This window comes from Coffea arabica, chromosome 10c (genome assembly GCF_036785885.1).
Source record: "Coffea arabica cultivar ET-39 chromosome 10c, Coffea Arabica ET-39 HiFi, whole genome shotgun sequence".
Lineage (NCBI taxonomy): Eukaryota > Viridiplantae > Streptophyta > Magnoliopsida > Gentianales > Rubiaceae > Coffea > Coffea arabica.
Genome location: NC_092329.1, coordinates 16,346,484 through 16,365,923, shown reverse-complemented (window position 1 = coordinate 16,365,923; position 19,440 = coordinate 16,346,484). Strand labels below are relative to the sequence as shown.

The following is a 19,440-nucleotide window of genomic DNA, read 5'->3' as shown; positions in this document are numbered from 1 at the left end:
TTAGCCGAATCAACCAATTCCCAACCATTACACGTGAGTAGCTCGATAATTATTCAAACTGAGTTCGAGTATTGGTTTTTCAAGTTCGGTGGTTCATTGACTTATTACCGAGCACAAAGCAATTAATTAAAAATTATATATTTAGTTATTACAAATTATTTTTTTAGGCTTGAGAGTTGTATAAATTACTAAAATTACTCTTTTAGTCAAGTCAAGTACTCAAACTCGATTATACTCACAAGAAAATCGAGTATAATTGAGTCAATTTCGAGTTTTGAACCATTTTTCGAGTTTAATTTTGAACACTTTCTACTGCTCGTTTGAGTTCGAGCAGTACCTCTCTACTATCGAGTATAGTGATACTTGCACTAGACTCAACTCAATTATATCTCTAGGCACTACAGCTTGAAATTTTTTTTAGCACAAAAAACATTAACCAATCTAGGGTACTATATTAACTACAAGCTAAACTCTATTTATAAACAAAAGAACAATTAGTGCCTTTTTAGGAAGAAAAATGAAATTATCTACTAAATTAGGAAAAAATTGGCAAAAGAAGTCCTAACTATCATCGTCATCCTACCGCTATAAGCCCCTAACACCAACTTGAACACCACAAAATTTTAGTTTCAAGAACTAAAATGCTGTCTCTATAAGCAGCTTGCTTCTTCTTATCTCTAGAAAGCCTCCTTGGTTAGTTGGACTCTTTACAAACTGGAATCCTAAGATCATCTTACATCTAAGCAAACGAAGGAAGGTTCTCATAATTACAAATCTATCAAATGAAACTATTGCATTTTTTTGTTGACAGAAGACATCAACACAGGTGAATATGATTCCAAAAGCTTTTTCAAGAGAAGCAAAGCGGGCTTTTGTCTAGAAATAGAAGCTTGTCATTTCTTCAAAAATGAAAATTACATAAAATGAAGGGATAATTTTGGAAACCTCCCTTGAGGTTTCATGAAATATCACTTAGCTTCCTTGATGTTTTCAAAATCTCACTTAGCACCCCTTGAATTGACTTTTTAGTAACATTGTCACCCTTCTAACCAAAAGTAATATTAAAAAATTCATGTTTGAGGAGAGAGATTATTTTAGTGCCTTTACTACCCTTAGGCTATAGAAAAATGAACATTTTATAAACCAAGAAAAAAAAGTACTAAATTGGAACCATCTTAAAAGTGAGGGGATGAAAATTGATAAGATTTTATGTTACAGCCAATAGTCATTTCTATAGTAGAGAGAGACAGTAAAAGCATATATTTTTTAAACCATTTCTATAAATAAAACCCTCCATAGCATTGAAGGCAATTAGCATGTAAAAATCATGCATTTGAGCCAAAAAAACTCAGCAATAGATGAAATTCAACTTCAATATCATACAGAGAATTTACTCAAAATAGACGGACTTTTTTTATGGGCATGAAATATGAAAATTTTATTATAAAAAACTCAGAATTTGAAAAACTGCAGTTCGGAGTTTTAGTTACTTTATTTCTCTTGCACTCTACATGAATAGGAACAAATAAATAAATAAATAAAGTTGTGAAACACAAAAAAAGGGAAAAAAAAGAACCTACAGCTATTTTTCTCCAAATGCGCTGAATATTTCATTGATTAAATCCTATATTTCATTGATATTTAGAGAAAGAAAAACAAGTTTAGAAAATTTAAATATGAGGGTATTATTGACAATTCATCACCTTTGATATTAGCATATGGCCCTACTATCACTTCAAGGGTGTTAAGTGAGATTTTGAAAAGTTCAAGAGAGCTAGGTGATATTTCATAAAACCTCAAGGGAGGTTTCTGAAATTATCCCTAAAATAAATAAACAAAACTACCCTCCATAACTCGCTGGTTGTTGCATCGGAAATGCTTTTCTCTTAAATTTGTTGTAAAACGGAATAAAATTGGATTAAGTTATATGCTAAATAACTAGGGATAGATGGTATATTCTACACATTGAAACTATTTATAAAAATGCCACAATGAAAAAATATAAAGGGAAAATGAACATGAGCTCCTGTCTACATGCTATGTTTTACAAGAATAGGGGCATTGGTCCATGGCCAGCGTTCTGTAGTATCAGCGAAGAGAAAAAACGGGAAAAATGATCTCTTTTACCAAAACAAAAATTTTGATTTCCTTAACTCTTTTGTTGTTCTGGTTTCGACCACAAATTTTATAGTTGCTTAATGGTGAACAATTCTTATAACTTCTGTGTTTGAAGACAAGATTGCAAGAGGAGTTTGGGGAGCTTTTTATCCACTATTAGAATAAGAAATTCTTCATCCTTCCATCTTTCATTTAATTGTTTTTAGGGTAAAAAATAAAAAAACCCCCTGTCGTAAATCTAATACACAGAAAAGCCTCCCATGGTTTCAAATTATATAACACGACCCCTCATGCTTTGAACTAAATTATAAAGATGACGGAATCCGTTAAACTTAACGGAAATGGACAAAAAGACTAAAATGCTCTGATATAATTAAGCAAAAGGCAGCTCAAAAAAATCATTTGTTTTATTCTTTAAATAGAGAGAATTGAGGGTTAAGGGATAGAATAGGTATATTTGATAAAAATTAGGTATAAATTTTTTTTTAGGTTCCAATAAGTCATTTCTGTTAAGTTTAACGGATTCCGTCACCTTTACAATTTAATTCAAAGTATGAGGTGTCGTATTGTATATTTTGAAACCACAGGAGGCTTTTCTGTGTATTAGACTTACCACAGGGGTTTTTTTTGTTTTTTACCCTTGTTTTTATTCATGATTTGTTGCAAGAATAACTTGTACTTTCATTTCATATCTACTGTGAGTAGCTAAGTTATTTGTATCGCAAGGTTGAGATGAACTTATTTGTGTTATGACTATGGATCGATGTAGCTTGATTATTACTCTGTTATGTACTTGCTAGTTCATGTATTCCTTATTTTATTTTTATAGTTTTTTGATCATTAATTGCAAACTATTCAATCTATTATTTGAGAAATGAAAGTTATTTAACAATACAAGATAGGAATTCATGAATCTTAAATAGTATATACTTACAAAAGTAAAGATACATTTAGGTGGTTAACTCAAGTGATTTCACTCCTCTATTAAACCTGCATCGAGTTATTCACCCATGAAAGTAAGTGAAGATTAGGTGTAGGTATATTTATTTCATTGGCAGAAGCGAAGTCCAAATACTTTAGGAAATTACATTCTTGGCAAGACATAAGTCACGAGCGTAATCAACTAATATACACTCATAATCTATTGCAAATGAGGGAGTCAAAAACCCTAGGATTCTACTCCTAATCATTTCATCCTTTGCAATTTACTTTCTTATTGCTTCTAGTATAAGTTGTAATTAGTTTAATCATTCGAATTCATATTTGTTTCGATAATAAAGTAAGCCATTGGTTTTAGTAATTGGGAGAATTGTAATTTTGGTCCCCAATCTATAGTGTATGTGCGAAATTATCCCCAATATATTTCAAAAATCAATTTTGGTCCCCAATCTATTCAATTTTGCGCTAAAGTGGACAATTGACGGAATCTCTTTAGTTTCAATAGGAACTAAGTCACGTGAGATCACGTGTCGGCACCTAAAACCTCTTTTTCAAAATTTTAATTTCTAAAACACGTTTTTTAATATTTTCAGCTTTCTCTTGCCTTTTGTCTTATTAAACAAAGACATGCAAAGGGTAATCTCACAATCCAAATTACTCCTCTTGTTGGCCGCTGTCTTCAAATCCCCAAAACCCACAGCACGAGTAAGAAGCTCAGCTTGGCCTCCAAGTCCAAGTCTCGTTCTTGCCTCCATTAGCAATGGAGATAATCTGCAATCAACGCTAGAGACGAACCCAATTCAACTCTCCTGCACAAACAATAGGAGCAGCAGCAGTACTACTTCATAAGCAAGCAAGCAAGCAACTGAGAGAGAAGAGTAGATGATAATAATTGGAAATCAATGGGATTATACGGACCAAATCATCAAAGGGATTACACTGGTAAGTATATTCTTTTCCTATTAGCCATTCTTCACCGTTGAACTGGAATGAGCATTCAATTAAAATTGGTAGGTCATGCTTACGGTTGGAACAAACACTTTATCGGTGACTATAGAATGGGCCTTGTCTCTTTTGCTCAACCATCCCGAGGTGCTAGAGAAAGCTCGAGCTGAATTGGATGCTCAAGTAGGGACTGATCGATTGGTCGACGAACATGATCTATCCAATCTTCCTTATCTTTATAACATTATTTTAGAAACACTTCAGTTGTACCAGCAGCACCAATGCTAGTGCCACATGAGTCGTCCGATGACTATAAAATTGGGGGATACAATATTCCGCGAAGGCACAATTTTGCTAGTTAATGCATGGGCAGTTCACAGGGACCCAAACGTATGGGATGATCCAACAAGCTTCAAGCCAGAGAGATTCGAAGGCTTGCAGGTTCAGCCATCAAAGCTGATTCCATTTAGGAAGGGAAGGAGATCTTGCCCTGATTCTGGCCTAGCACAGCGGGTGGTGGGTTTGGCCTTGAGATCTCTAATTCAGAGTTTTGATTGGAAAAGAATTGACGAGGAGGAAATTGATTTGGTTGAAGGGACAGGAGTGTCCACGCCAAAAGTCAAGCTACCAGAAAAAACGTGTTTTAGAAATAAAAAATTGAAAAAGGGGTTTTAGGTGCTGACACGTGATCTCACGTGACTTAGTTCCGATTGAAATTGAAGAGATTCCGTCAATTGTACTTTAGCGCAAAATTGAATAGATTGGGGGATCAAAATTGATTTTTAAAATAGATTGGGGATAATTCCATGCATACACTATAGATTGGGGACCAAAATTACAATTCTCCCTTAGTAATTTAACAACCCTAATTTACCTTTTACTCAAATAAGAACCTATATACTTACAGTAGATGAGAACTAGTTCATTTACTTGAATATCTACGCCACGTCATCATAAAAAGAGGAGCTCTAGTTTTATAGCTAGAATTAAGGACTCTGAGTATAGTTTTCTCCGATGGATGATACTTCTAACCCAGGTATTGAAATGTAATAAACATAAGTAGTTGGACTTACTTTTGATTCTTGAGTGACTTATAATGTTTGGATTCTTTTTATCTGAAATAGGGAATATTTCTACAGATTGAGTATCTGTAAGAATTAATTCATAATAATCTAGATTTTTGGAAGGTTCATCTGGTTGCCAATAACATTTTAGAGGAAAGATTCTTTGAACAGTTTGGTTGAGAGTAGAGTATAAAGGTGTTCCTTGAAATCTGGTCAGGGTAATATGTTGAGTGAATGGTTTTGTGAAATAAATATTTTCTGTGGTTTTTTCTGGAGATTTTGGAGTTTGTTGAATAAATCTTATTGGAGGAAAAGTTGGAGTGCTAGCAGCTTGACTATATGTCAAAGCTGGAAAGTCTTGAAGTATTTGGAATCTATTTTGGTTTACAGGGGTTAGACTCATCTCATAATCTTGAGGAGTCTTGGGCCTGGAATTACCTGCTTTTGAATCCATAATCCTGCAAAATTAACAAATAATTCTGTTAAGGGTTTCTTTAAGCTGTCGAATTCGGTTTATAATGGGCTGAATATCTTCTGGAGGATGATTGGCTTTTTCTAGGACATTTTTGAAAATAATATTTGAATTAATCTGCCTTTTTAGAAGAAAGGCTTGTTCTTTGGGAGTGGTTGCAGCCCAGAAACTATGTCTGATATGAACTGTATCATGGTTTCGAATTTGAGAATAAAGAATAGGTTGAATAGTTTTGTCGGGATTTTTGATATAATAGGTAAATGGTCTATGGGAAATATTTATATCTCTTTTTTGAAGAATGGGGTTATCTCTTTCATTTCGTAATCTTCGAACGTATTCTTTGTGAGTTTCACGTTCCATTTCCCTATAGAAATTCTCTTGTCAAGAAGTCAGGAAGAGAATTATTCTCTCCTTTGATGAATTCTATATCAAAACCGAAAACTGAAAGAATTGCTTGCCATCTAGCAAATATTTGTTTTGAAACTATATTTTGAACATCTTTTTGTAAAATTTCTTTTGCTGATTTGCAGTCTATTCTAATCAAAAATTTTTTATTATATAAATCATCTTGGAATTTTGATATGCATAAAACTATGGATAAAATTTCTTTTTTAATAGTTGAATAATTCTTTTGAGGATCAGACCATGTTCCTGAATGAAATCTAACTAATTCTTCTTTTGAATTATCTACCTTTTGTTTTAATATACCTCCATATCCTAATTCTGATGCGTCTGTTTCAACTATCATGAATGCTTTAGGATGAGGTAAACATAGACATGGTAATGATTCAATTTTTTCTTTTAAATATTTTATTTTTTGAGTATGTTCCTCTGTCCAAGGTTTTGGATTTTTCTTTAATCTATTAAATAATATAGAACATTCTTGTCTTAATTTAGAAAAGAAATCTGCTATATAATTTAGACATCCTAAAAATCTTTGTAATTGATTTTTATCTTTTATTTCATCTGAAAATTTAGTAGCAAATTCTAAAGCTCTATTAATTGGTTTTATTGTTCCTTGATATATATTATGTCCTAAAAATCTTATTTTAGTTTGAAATAATTTCATTTTTGGAGCAGAAACAACTAATCCATTTTTCTTAACTACTTTTAAAAATATACTTAAATGTTTGAAATGTTGTTCTATTGATTCTGAAAATATTAATACATCATCTATGTATAATATACTGAATGAACTATAAGGATTGAAAATATCATTCATTATATTTTGAAATTCTGATGGTGCATTTTTTAATCCAAATGGCATAACTTTCCATTCATAATGTCCAAAAGGTGTTGTAAATGCTGTTTTATATCTATCTTTTGGATTTATTATTATTTGCCAATATCCGGATTTCATATCAAACTTTGAAAATATCTTGGCATTAAATAATCTATTGAGTAAATTCTTTTTATTAGGAATAGGATATCTGATCCATTGCAATACTTTATTTAAAGGTTTATAATTTATTACTAATCTTGGAACTCCTCTTTCTTTTTCAGCTTGATTCATTACATAGAATGCCGCACAACTCCAAGGTGATTTTGAGGGTGTTATTAATCCTTTATCTATTAGTATTTTTATTTCCTTCTTACAAAATTCTAATAACTCAGAATTCATTTGTATTGGTCTAGCTTTTGTTGGAATGTTTTTTTCATTAAAATCTTTTTCATAAGGTAATTCTATCATATGTTGTTTTCTATCCCAAAAAGTATTAGGAATATCTACACAAATTTTTTTTTGAAATAATTCTTCTAGTTCTAATATTCTTTTTTGTATTTTAATATCATTTAATTGTTTTTCAATTTTTAAATAAGATTTTTCCTCTTTAATATAGCTTATTTGCTGTTGTACTCTAGTAATAGTATTTATTGTTTTATATATTGAAGATGTTTGCAATGTTTGTAATTCCCTTTGTCTTATTGGAGTTAAGAATTTAAAGGTAATAATTTTTCTCATTATATTTACTGAAATTCCTTCATTACTTACTAAAAATGGATATATTTGAATTAAAAAGGGTGTTCCTAATATTACATCATGGTTTATATTATTTACAATTATAAAATTATGTTTGATACAATATTCATTATTACATATTGATCCTTTTGTAAATTTATATTTTACTTTTAAATCTTCTCCATTTGCTGCCATTAGTTTTTCATTTGTTCTTTCACAATATTTAGTGGGGATGATTCCTTCTTTAATACAACTTATATCAGCTCCACTATCTATTAGAGTTACAAATGTTTCTTTGAAATCTTCTACTGTAATAGTTACTAAAGCAAACCATTTTTGAAATATCATTCTTTCTATAGTATTGAAATATTGATCTTCTTTTATTGGTTTTTCTAAGATTATTATTTCTTCTGTTTTTGAATTAGAGGTTGAGGGCTGATTGTTATCTATTAATGTTATTTTTTATTCTATTTCTAAATCTTTTAATTTTAATTCTATTATTTCTTGTTGTAATTGTTTTACTTGTATTTTAAGATTATTAATTTCTGATTGAAGGTCTTTAGTAGTTTCTTTTTTCATTATATTTATATTTGGATATTTATCTATTAATTTCAAAATGCTAATAGGTTCTATTATCTTTGGCATTTTATCTTCTTGAATAATTAAACTTTTTAGTCTTTCTAAATATTCTTTTTTAGCTATGGGATCTTCAATTTTTTCTATAATATCTAATAAGAATTCTTTATCTTCTTTTTTAGTTATTACATTAATATATTTTGGAATACAATTACAATTTTCTTCACTATCTGAACTAGAAATATCATTGTAATAATCATCTTCTGTACTCTGTTCTTTTTCATTTATTAATAAATTTATTAATTTATTTTTAATTTCTTCTTCGTTTGAACAAATTTCTGTAATTTTTTCTTTTAATCTACATTTGTTTGCTTTATGTCCTATCTTTCCACATTTATAACAAACAATTTTTTTCTTAATAAATTTTTTCTTTTTAGTTGGTTCATTTTCCTTTGGGTTTTTATATCTTATTTTCTTAGAATATTTTTTAACTTTCTTTTTGTATGCTGATGGTGACTTAATTCTTTTAATTCCAAATGCATCACAGAATGATCTTACTTCTTTTGTTTTTGATCCATATTTTATTTGTAATCTTAATTCTGAACATAACATTAATCCTTCTTTTTTCACAAAAGCAAATAATTGTCCGAAAGTAATATTTTCGAATGAAATGACATCTGTTCCCATTTCTTTTTGTAAATTATCCATTATTCTTTGTGAAAATAAACTTGGTAATCCGGTTATGAATCTTTCTTTCCAGAATGAAGCATTACAATCTGGTCTTCTTAATACATTTGTTAAAAACATATCTTTATACCATCTAAAATCTGATAATGTTGGACATTTTAGATTTGTTAAAAACGTTTTATTAGAATTTAATTCTTCTTTTGGATTTCCTATAAAATACATGACTATTGTTACAATTAGAAATTCTGCAGCATCTGACTGTATTTGAATATTTCCTTGATCATCTTCTATTTCTTGTGTATGATCTAATATTGATAATTTGTCTTGTAATGTTAAGGCATTATCCCACCAATTTTTTAATTGTCCAGTAAATCTTGAGACTAATAATGTTGCAATATTTCTTTCTTGAATATTTTTAATCTTATAAGCTAGTCTAGCCATTCCTATTTCTTGCAAATTATTTAATACTTCATATTCTGCTTTGCCATCTATATTCCATTCATATATTGAATCTCCATCATATTTAGTAGTTCTAAATTTTGATATTTCTTCATATTGAATATCTGGAGGACTTGGTCTAGGATAATAATTTTTTGAACTTACCATTTTCCAATTATTTTTGTTATTATAATTTTTTCTTTTTTATTCTATTTATTTGATTTCCTTTTGTTTCATCAAATTAGTTTCTATGGGTAAAATCATATCTTCTTCTTCTTCTGATTTTATTGATTCTTCTGATAAATCTTCTAATTCTTCAGTAGAATTTTCTTCTATTATTTGGTCTAATGTGTTTATTTTTGGAGTTGAAGGTTTAGAATCTGTAGTTAGATTTTGTAATGCATTAGATATTTTATTTAATAAATTATCTGTAGTATTTATTTTTTGACTATTAATATTTTGTACTAAGTCTTGCTCTTTTTCTCTTGTCAGGCTTCTTGGTTGAAAATGAGGGGCTGAAATATCATTTGGGAATTTTAAATCTGATTTCTTTATTGTATCAATTTTAGTATTTAAAACTTCCATATGTTGAGAAATTGTATGAAGAATTTGATTTGTATAATTATTTTGTTGATAAACTTTTTTAAGATCTTCTAGATTTATTGAATTATTTGTACTTGATTCAGCTTCTCGTCCCTTTTTAAAATGTGAGGCTATAATTTCTCCTTGTCCCATATTAATTTTTATTTCCTGTAATGGAGGGTGTATTGAAGTTATAACTTGTTCATCTTTTAATTTCCATTTTTTATATAAATTGGTTTGAACATTTATTTGAGGTGTATTATATATATCATTCATTCCTAATTTTGACATATAAAATGTTAACCATGTAAAGAAAGGAAAATCAAACTTTTGTTTTTCTAATTCACTTTTCCATTCTAGAATTAATTTTTCTTTATACTTTGATTCTAATTGAAAAAATCAAATTCTTTTCTCTGTATTTTCATCATCTTCAAAATCTTCTTATAAATATTTATGATTTATCTTATATGGTTTATTTATAACATTTATTTCTCCTTGCATTTGTGAATGAGTTGGGGAATACTCTGATTTATTTATAACTTTTGGTATTGGTGTTTTATATTTAAAATTTGAAGTACTTTCCATAGGAAAATTAACTTCAGTTGACTCATAATTTGAACGTCTAACTGGTAACCATGAATAAGAGGATTCTGGTCTTTCTCTTAATGAGGTGAATCTTGTAAGTGTACTACCATCTGCCTTTTCTATTATATCTTCTGCAGTGGTTTGTTCTATATTTCTGGCTATTTGTGGATTTTTAATTTCAAATTCACTTAGTATAGTTATTTCGTTCCATTTTAATCTTTTTGGTGTATATGTTGTAGGTTTATCTGCATCTACTTGTAATAAAGTTGTTTCTTCCTTAAGAGTTGGAGTCATTATAAATTTTGGATTTAAATGTGAAGATAGAGGTCTATAATATATTCTGTATATTATTGCAAAATTCTTTGTATGTTTTTCAAATTCATTTCCTTGCATATGAATATCTAATATAACAGAATTCAGAATATGGGGATCTGTTAAATCTATTGAAAAATTTGGAGCACAGTTAAAGTATATTGGTCCATTACAAACATTAGTTTGAATCATTGAGAGTAACGAAGTTTTATACCGTTTGAGTCTAGTATCTCTTAAAGTTAGGTATATTGGAGCATCTACTCCTAAATGGAATAAAGGTTTTACAGCAATTTATATTAAACCTATATGAATGTATCTATATCCTTTGCTTAAATATTTTTGAATTGTATTATGATTTAGTAATTGAATAGTCTGATATTCTTCTTGAATAGATATTATTTCTTCATGAGTTTTAACTGATAAAGCTGTTTTAAAATCTAAAGGGCCAATTCTATAAATGTGTTCTATTTTTTCTTCTGGAATAGTCCAATCTGAATTATTTATAGGCATATGATATTCATGACTTTGTACTACATTTTCTTGCTTTGAATTAGATCCTATTTTTAATTGTCTAAGAAATGCAGCCATGTTTAATATTTAATTAAATTTTTACCTAGACGGGAACAACCGAGCACTATGCCTGGAACATCCTATCCTGGACTTACCAACGGTCTAACAAGGCATCAAGTCTTACCAACGTTTTCAGTAAAAGTTTAATAAAATATGTAACATAAATGCATGAAATAGCCAAGTCAAAATAGAAATATAATTCAAATAAAGTAAATGTAAATGCAAAGTTTAAATATGCGTATGCACTTTAAACAGGGGTGTGCCTCTGATACCACTTCTAACCCAGGTATTGAAATGTAATAAACATAAGTAGTTGGACTTACTTTTGATTATTGAGTGACTAACGGAAGCTTGAAAGGAAATTCAACCTTGAAGACTTTATTGCAATGTTGAAATCTAAAACAAAGACTTTTGAGTACAAGGGTTGTTTAGAGTGGTTGGAAGTGATAAGAAAACTAAGACAAGTCTATGAGTACTTTTGATATTTTTCGCGATGCCTCTCTTCTGGAATTGTCTGCTATTTATAGAGGCTCTGATCTTCATTTGGTCTTCATTTCATCTGTATTTGAATTTTATTTGCCTTCTCTTAATAAATTTTCTCTTTTTAGTTGGTTCATTTTCCTTTGGGTTTTTATATCTTATTTTCTTAGAATATTTTTTAACTTTCTTTTTTTATGCTGATGGTGACTTAATTCTTTTAATTCCAAATGCATCACAGAATGATCATACTTCTTTTGTTTTTGATCCATATTTTATTTGTAATCTTAATTCTGAACATAACATTAATCCTTCTTTTTTCACAAAAACAAATAATTGTCCGAAAGTAATATTTTCGAATGAAATGACATCTGTTCCCATTTCTTTTTGTAAATTATCCATTATTCTTTGTGAAAATAAACTTGGTAATCCGGTTATTAATCTTTCTTTCCAGAATGAAGCATTACAATCTGATCTTCTTAATACATTTTTTTTTTTAGGTGTGTCCCGCAGGGAGTGGACCCCGCAGACTATTCACCACCCTCAGCAACTTGCTGGCAGCAAGGTTCGAACCAGGGACCTGAGGCTCCATCTTCAACAACCTCAACCACCAGACCAAGCCCCTGAGGGCTCTTAATACATTTGTTAAAAACATATCTTTATACCATCTAAAGTCTGATAATGTTGGACATCTTAGATTTGTTAAAAACGTTTTATTAGAATTTAATTCTTCTTTTGGATTTCCTATAAAATACATGACTATTGTTACAATTAGAAATTCTGCAGCATCTGACTGTATTTGAATATTTCCTTGATCATCTTCTATTTCTTGTGTATGATCTAATATTGATAATTTGTCTTGTAATGTTAAGGCATTATCCCACCAATTTTTTAATTGTCCAGTAAATCTTGAGACTAATAATGTTGCAATATTTCTTTCTTGAATATTTTTAATCTTATAAGCTAGTCTAGCCACTCCCATTTCTTGCAAATTATTTAATACTTCATATTCTGCTTTGCCATCTATATTCCATTCATATATTGAATCTCCATCATATTTAGTAGTTCTAAATTTTGATCTTTCTTCATATTGAATATCTGGAGGACTTGGTTTAGGATAATAATTTTTTGAACTTACCATTTTTCAATTATTTTTCTTATTATAATTTTTTCTTTTTATTCTATTTATTTGATTTCCTTTTGTTTCTTCAAATTGGTTTTTTATGGTTAAAATCATATCTTTTTCTTCTTCTGATTTTATTGATTCTTCTGATAAATCTTCTAATTCTTCAGTAGAATTTTCTTCTATTATTTGGTCTAATGTGTTTATTTTTGGAGTTGAAGGTTTAGAATCTGTAGTTAGATTTTGTAATGCATTAGATATTTTATTTAATAAATTATCTGTAGTATTTATTTTTTGACTATTAATATTTTGTACTAAGTCTTGCTCTTTTTCTCTTGTCAGGCTTCTTGGTTGAAAATGAGGGGTTGAAATATCATTTGGGAATTTTAAATCTGATTTCTTTATTGTATCAATTTTAGTATTTAAAACTTCCATATGTTGAGAAATTGTATGAAAAATTTGATTTGTATAATTATTTTGTTGATAAACTTTTTTAAGATCTTCTAGATTTATTGAATTATTTGTACTTGATTCAGTTTCTCGTCCCTTTTTAAAAGGTGAGGCTATAATTTCTCCTTATCCCATATTAATTTTTACTTCCTGTAATGGAGGGTGTATTAAAGTTATAACTTGTTCATCTTTTAATTTCCATTTTTTATATAAATTGGTTTGAACATTTATTTGAGGTGTATTATATATATCATTCATTCCTAATTTTGACATATAAAATGTTAACCATGTAAAGAAAGGAAAATCAAACTTTTGTTTTTCTAATTCACTTTTCCATTCTAGAATTAATTTTTCTTTATACTTTGATTCTAGTTGGAAAAACCAAATTCTTTTCTCTGTATTTTCATCATCTTCAAAATCTTCTTGTAAATATTTATGGTTTATTTTATATGGTTTATTTATAACATTTATTTCTCCTTGCATTTGTGAATGAGTTGGGGAATACTCTGATTTATTTATAACTTCTGGTATTGGTGTTTTATATTTAAAATTTGAAGTACTTTCCATAGGAAAATTAACTTCAGTTGACTCATAATTTGAACGTCTAGCTGGTAAACATGAATAAGAGGATTCTGGTCTTTCTCTTAATGAGGTGAATCTTATAAGTGTACTACCATCTGCCTTTTCTATTATATCTTCTGCAGTGGTTTGTTCTATATTTCTGGCTATTTGTGGATTTTTAATTTCAAATTCACTTGGTATAGTTATTTCGTTCCATTTTAATCTTTTTGGTGTATATGTTGTAGGTTTATCTGCATCTACTTGTAATAAAGTTGTTTCTTCCTTAAGAGTTGGAGTCATTATAAATTTTGGATTTAAATGTGAAGATAGAGGTCTATAATATATTCTGTATATTATTGCAAAATTCTTTGTATGTTTTTCAAATTCATTTCCTTGCATGTGAATACCTAATATAACAGAATTCAGAATATGGGAATCTGTTAAATCTATTGAAAAATTTGGAGCACAGTTAAAGTATATTGGTCCATTACAAACATTAGTTTGAATCATTGAGAGTAACGAAGTTTTATACCGTTTGAGTCTAGTATCTCTTAAAGCTAGGTATATTGGAGCATCTACTCCTAAATGGAATAAAGGTTTTACAGCAATTTGTATTAAACCTATATGAATGTAGCTATATCCTTTGCTTAAATATTTTTGAATTGTATTATGATTTAGTAATTGAATAGTCTGATATTCTTCTTGAATAGATATTGTTTTTTCATGAGTTTTAACTGATGAAGCTGTTTTAAAATCTAAAGGGCCAATTCTATAAATGTGTTCTATTTTTTCTTCTGGAATAGTCCAATCTGAATTATTTATAGGCATATGATATTCATGACTTTGTACTACATTTTCTTGTTTTGAATTAGATCATATTTTTAATTGTCTAAGAAATGCAGCCATGTTTAATATTTAATTAAATTTTTACCTCGACGAGAACAACCGAGCACTATGCCTGGAACATCCTATCCTGGACTTGCCAACGGTCTAACAAGGCATCAAGTCTTACCAACGTTTTCAGTAAAAGTTTAATAAAATATGTAACATAAATGCATGAAATAGCCAAGTCAAAATAGAAATATAATTCAAATAAAGTAAATGTAAATGCAAAGTTTAAATATGCGTATGCACTTTAAACAGGGGTGTGGCTCTGATACCACTTCTTACCCAGGTATTGAAATGTAATAAATGTGGAAAGATAGGACATAAAGCAAACAAATGTAGATTAAAAGAAAAAATTACAGAAATTTGTTCAAATGAAGAAGAAATTAAAAATAAATTAATAAATTTATTAATAAATGAAAAAGAACAAAGTACAGAAGATGATTATTACAATGATATTTCTAGTTCAGATAGTGAAGAAAATTGTAATTGTATTCCAAAATATATTAATGTAATAACTAAAAAAGAAGATAAAGAATTCTTATTAGATATTATAGAAAAATTGAAGATCCCATAGCTAAAAAAGAATATTTAGAAAGACTAAAAAGTTTAATTATTCAAGAAGATAAAATGCCAAAGATAATAGAACCTTTTAGCATTTCGAAATTAATAGATAAATATCCAAATATAAATATAATGAAAAAAGAAACTACTAAAGACCTTCAATCAGAAATTAATAATCTTAAAATACAAGTAAAACAATTACAACAAGAAATAATAGAATTAAAATTAAAAGATTTAGAAATAGAATCAAAAATAACATTAATAGATAACAATCAGCCCTCAACCTCTAATTCAAAAACAGAAGAAATAATAATCTCAGAAAAACCAATAAAAGAAGATCAATATTTAAATACTATAGAAAGAATGATATTTCAAAAATGGTTTGCTTTAGTAACTATTACAGTAGAAGATTTCAAAGAAACATTTGTAGCTCTAATAGATAGTGGAGCTGATATAAGTTGTATTAAAGAAGGAATCATCCCCACTAAATATTGTGAAAGAACAAATGAAAAACTAATGGCAGCAAATGGAGAAAATTTAAAAGTAAAATATAAATTTACAAAAGGATCAATATGTAATAATGAATATTGTATCAAACATAATTTTATAATTGTAAATAATATAAACCATGATGTAATATTAGGAACACCCTTTTTAATTCAAATATATCCATTTTTAGTAAGTAATGAAGGAATTTCAGTAAATATAATGGGAAAAATTATTACCTTTAAATTCTTAACTCCAATAAGACAAAGGGAATTACAAACATTGCAAACATCTTCAATATATAAAACAATAAATACTATTACTAGAGTACAACAGCAAATAAGCTATATTAAAGAGGAAAAATCTTATTTAAAAATTGAAGAACAATTAAATGATATTAAAATACAAAAAAGAATATTAGAACTAGAAGAATTATTTCAAAAAGAAATTTGTGCAGATATTCCTAATGCTTTTTGGGATAGAAAACAACATATGATAGAATTACCTTATGAAAAAGATTTTAATGAAAAAAACATTCCAACAAAAGCTAGACCAATACAAATGAATTCCGAGTTATTAGAATTTTGTAAGAAGGAAATAAAAATACTAATAGATAAAGGATTAATAACACCCTCAAAATCACCTTGGAGCTGTGCGGCATTCTATGTAATGAATCAAGCTGAAAAAGAAAGAGGAGTTCCAAGATTAGTAATAAATTATAAACCTTTAAATAAAGTTTTACAATGGATTAGATATCCTATTCCTAATAAAAAGGATTTGCTTAATAGATTATTCAATGCTAAGATATTTTCAAAGTTTGATATGAAATCCGGATATTGGCAAATAATAATAGATCCAAAAGATAGATATAAAACAGCCTTTACAACACCTTTTGGACATTATGAATGGAAAGTTATGCCATTTGGATTAAAAAATGCACCATCAGAATTTCAAAATATAATGAATGATATTTTCAATCCTTATAGTTCATTCAGTATAGTATACATAGATGATGTATTAATATTTTCAGAATCAATAGAACAACATTTCAAACATTTAAGTATATTTTTAAAAGTAGTTAAGAAAAATGGATTAGTTGTTTCTGCTCCAAAAATGAAATTATTTCAAACTAAAATAAGATTTTTAGGACATAATATATATCAAGGAACAATAAAACCAATTAATAGAGTTTTAGAATTTGCTACTAAATTTCCAGATGAAATAAAAGATAAAAATCAATTACAAAGATTTTTAGGATGTCTAAATTATATAGCAGATTTCTTTCCTAAATTAAGACAAGAATGTTCTATATTATTTAATAGATTAAAGAAAAATCCAAAACCTTGGACAGAGGAACATACTCAAAAAATAAAATATTTAAAAGAAAAAATTGAATCATTACCATGTCCATGTTTACCTCATCCTAAAGCATTCATGATAGTTGAAACAGACGCATCAGAATTAGGATATGGAGGTATATTAAAACAAAAGGTAGATAATTCAAAAGAAGAATTAGTTAGATTTCATTCAGGAACATGGTCTGATCCTCAAAAGAATTATTCAACTATTAAAAAAGAAATTTTATCCATAGTTTTATGCATATCAAAATTCCAAGATGATTTATATTATAAAAAAATTTTGATTAGAATAGACTGCAAATCAGCAAAAGAAATTTTACAAAAAGATGTTCAAAATATAGTTTCAAAACAAATATTTGCTAGATGGCAAGCAATTCTTTCAGTTTTTGATTTTGATATAGAATTCATCAAAGGAGAGAATAATTCTCTTCCTGACTTCTTGACAAGAGAATTTCTATAGGGAAATGGAACGTGAAACTCACAAAGAATACGTTCGAAGATTACGAAATGAAAGAGATAACCCCATTCTTCAAAAAAGAGATATAAATATTTCCCATAGACCATTTACCTATTATATAAAAAATCCCGACAAAACTATTCAACCTATTCCTTATTCTCAAATTCGAAACCATGATACAGTTCATATCAGACATAGTTTCTGGGCTGCAACCACTCCCAAAGAACAAGCCTTTCTTCTAAAAAGGCAGATTAATTCAAATATTATTTTCAAAAATGTCCTAGAAAAAGCCAATCATCCTCCAGAAGATATTCAGCCCATTATAAACCGAATTCGACAGCTTAAAGAAACCCTTAACAGAATTATTTGTTAATTTTGCAGGATTATGGATTCAAAAGCAGGTAATTCCAGACCCAAGACTCCTCAAGATTATGAGATGAGTCTAACCCCTGTAAACCAAAATAGATTCCAAATACTTCAAAACTTTCCAGCTTTGACATATAGTCAAACTGCTAGCACTCCAACTTTTCCTCCAATAAGATTTATTCAACAAACTCCAAAATCTCCAGAAAAAGCCACAGAAAATATTTATTTCACAAAACCATTCACTCAACATATTACCCTGACCAGATTTCAAGAAACACCTTTATACTCTACTCTCAACCAAACTGTTCAAAGAATCTTTCCTCCAAAATGTTATTGGCAACCAGATGAACCTTCCAAAAATCTAGATTATTATGAATTAATTCTTACAGATACTCAATCTGTAGAAATATTCCCTATTCCAGATAAAAAGAATCCAAACATTATAAGTCACTCAAAATGTATAATAAAGAAAGTTTGTTCTCCTAATGAATGGACTTCTCTTTATTCCAAAAAATCCTTCTCAGTAAATTTTATTCCAGATGGATTCACATACCAAGACTACAAATGGCATGGTATCGTGCTTTCCTTTTTAGACCATTCAATCACTCTTGGTTCTTCACATTCAAAGAAAATTGCAATCGAGAATTTCCAATTTGGTTCAATCACTGGTGGAAATGGTTTGGACCACAATCAGACATATTACCTCCAAATGTGCTTATGGGATTTCAAACCTATCTAAAAAGAGCAAAGGGGGAAGAATACACAAGACCAATTGTATTTCATATGGAGTTCAAAGTTCCATGGATATTTTGCTGGAGTTTCAAGATACATCAAGAGTTAGAAAAACCACTCCCAATGTCATTGGTGAGAGAATTCAAAATTAAATGGTGGACAGGATTCAACCAAGAATTTGCAGATCAAGTAAATGTTATCAGATTCCTGACTACTGGAGATAAGCTCAAATGGACAAGACAGTTACCCACTACTTCAAAATCCACTACAAATTCTCCATCAACACCAATCATTCTGGCACCAACTCCAAATACTACTCCAATAAAGAAAGAAAAAGAAAAAGAGATGGAGATGGCATCCGAGGCAAATTCAAATGACTTTTTAATGAAAAAGATGCTACAAGACCCAAGACTACTCAAGGAATATTTGGACTATTTGCAAAAGCAAGAGAAAAAAGAAGACACAGCCAAAATTGATGAATCAGCAGAGTCATCCGAATCAACTTTTGATCATTTCGGGAGACCATGCGGACAAGACCCAAATGACTTCTGAGTCATTCAAAAGTAACGGCCACTTCAAAAAGGAAATCAATCACTCAAAGGTGTCGGCCACTTCTCAATAAAGGCAAATAAAATTCAAATACAGATGAAATGAAGACCAAATGAAGATCAGAGCCTCTATAAATAGCAGACAATTCCAGAAGAGAGGCATCGCGAAAAATATCAGAAGTACTCAT

General features: G+C 29.0%; 1 pseudogene; it reads left to right on the top strand.

Moving 5' to 3' along the window:
• Positions 1-4,074: 4,074 nt before the first annotated feature.
• Positions 4,075-12,359, top strand: LOC113713969 (cytochrome P450 81Q32-like; annotated as a pseudogene).
• Positions 12,360-19,440: the final 7,081 nt, after the last annotated feature.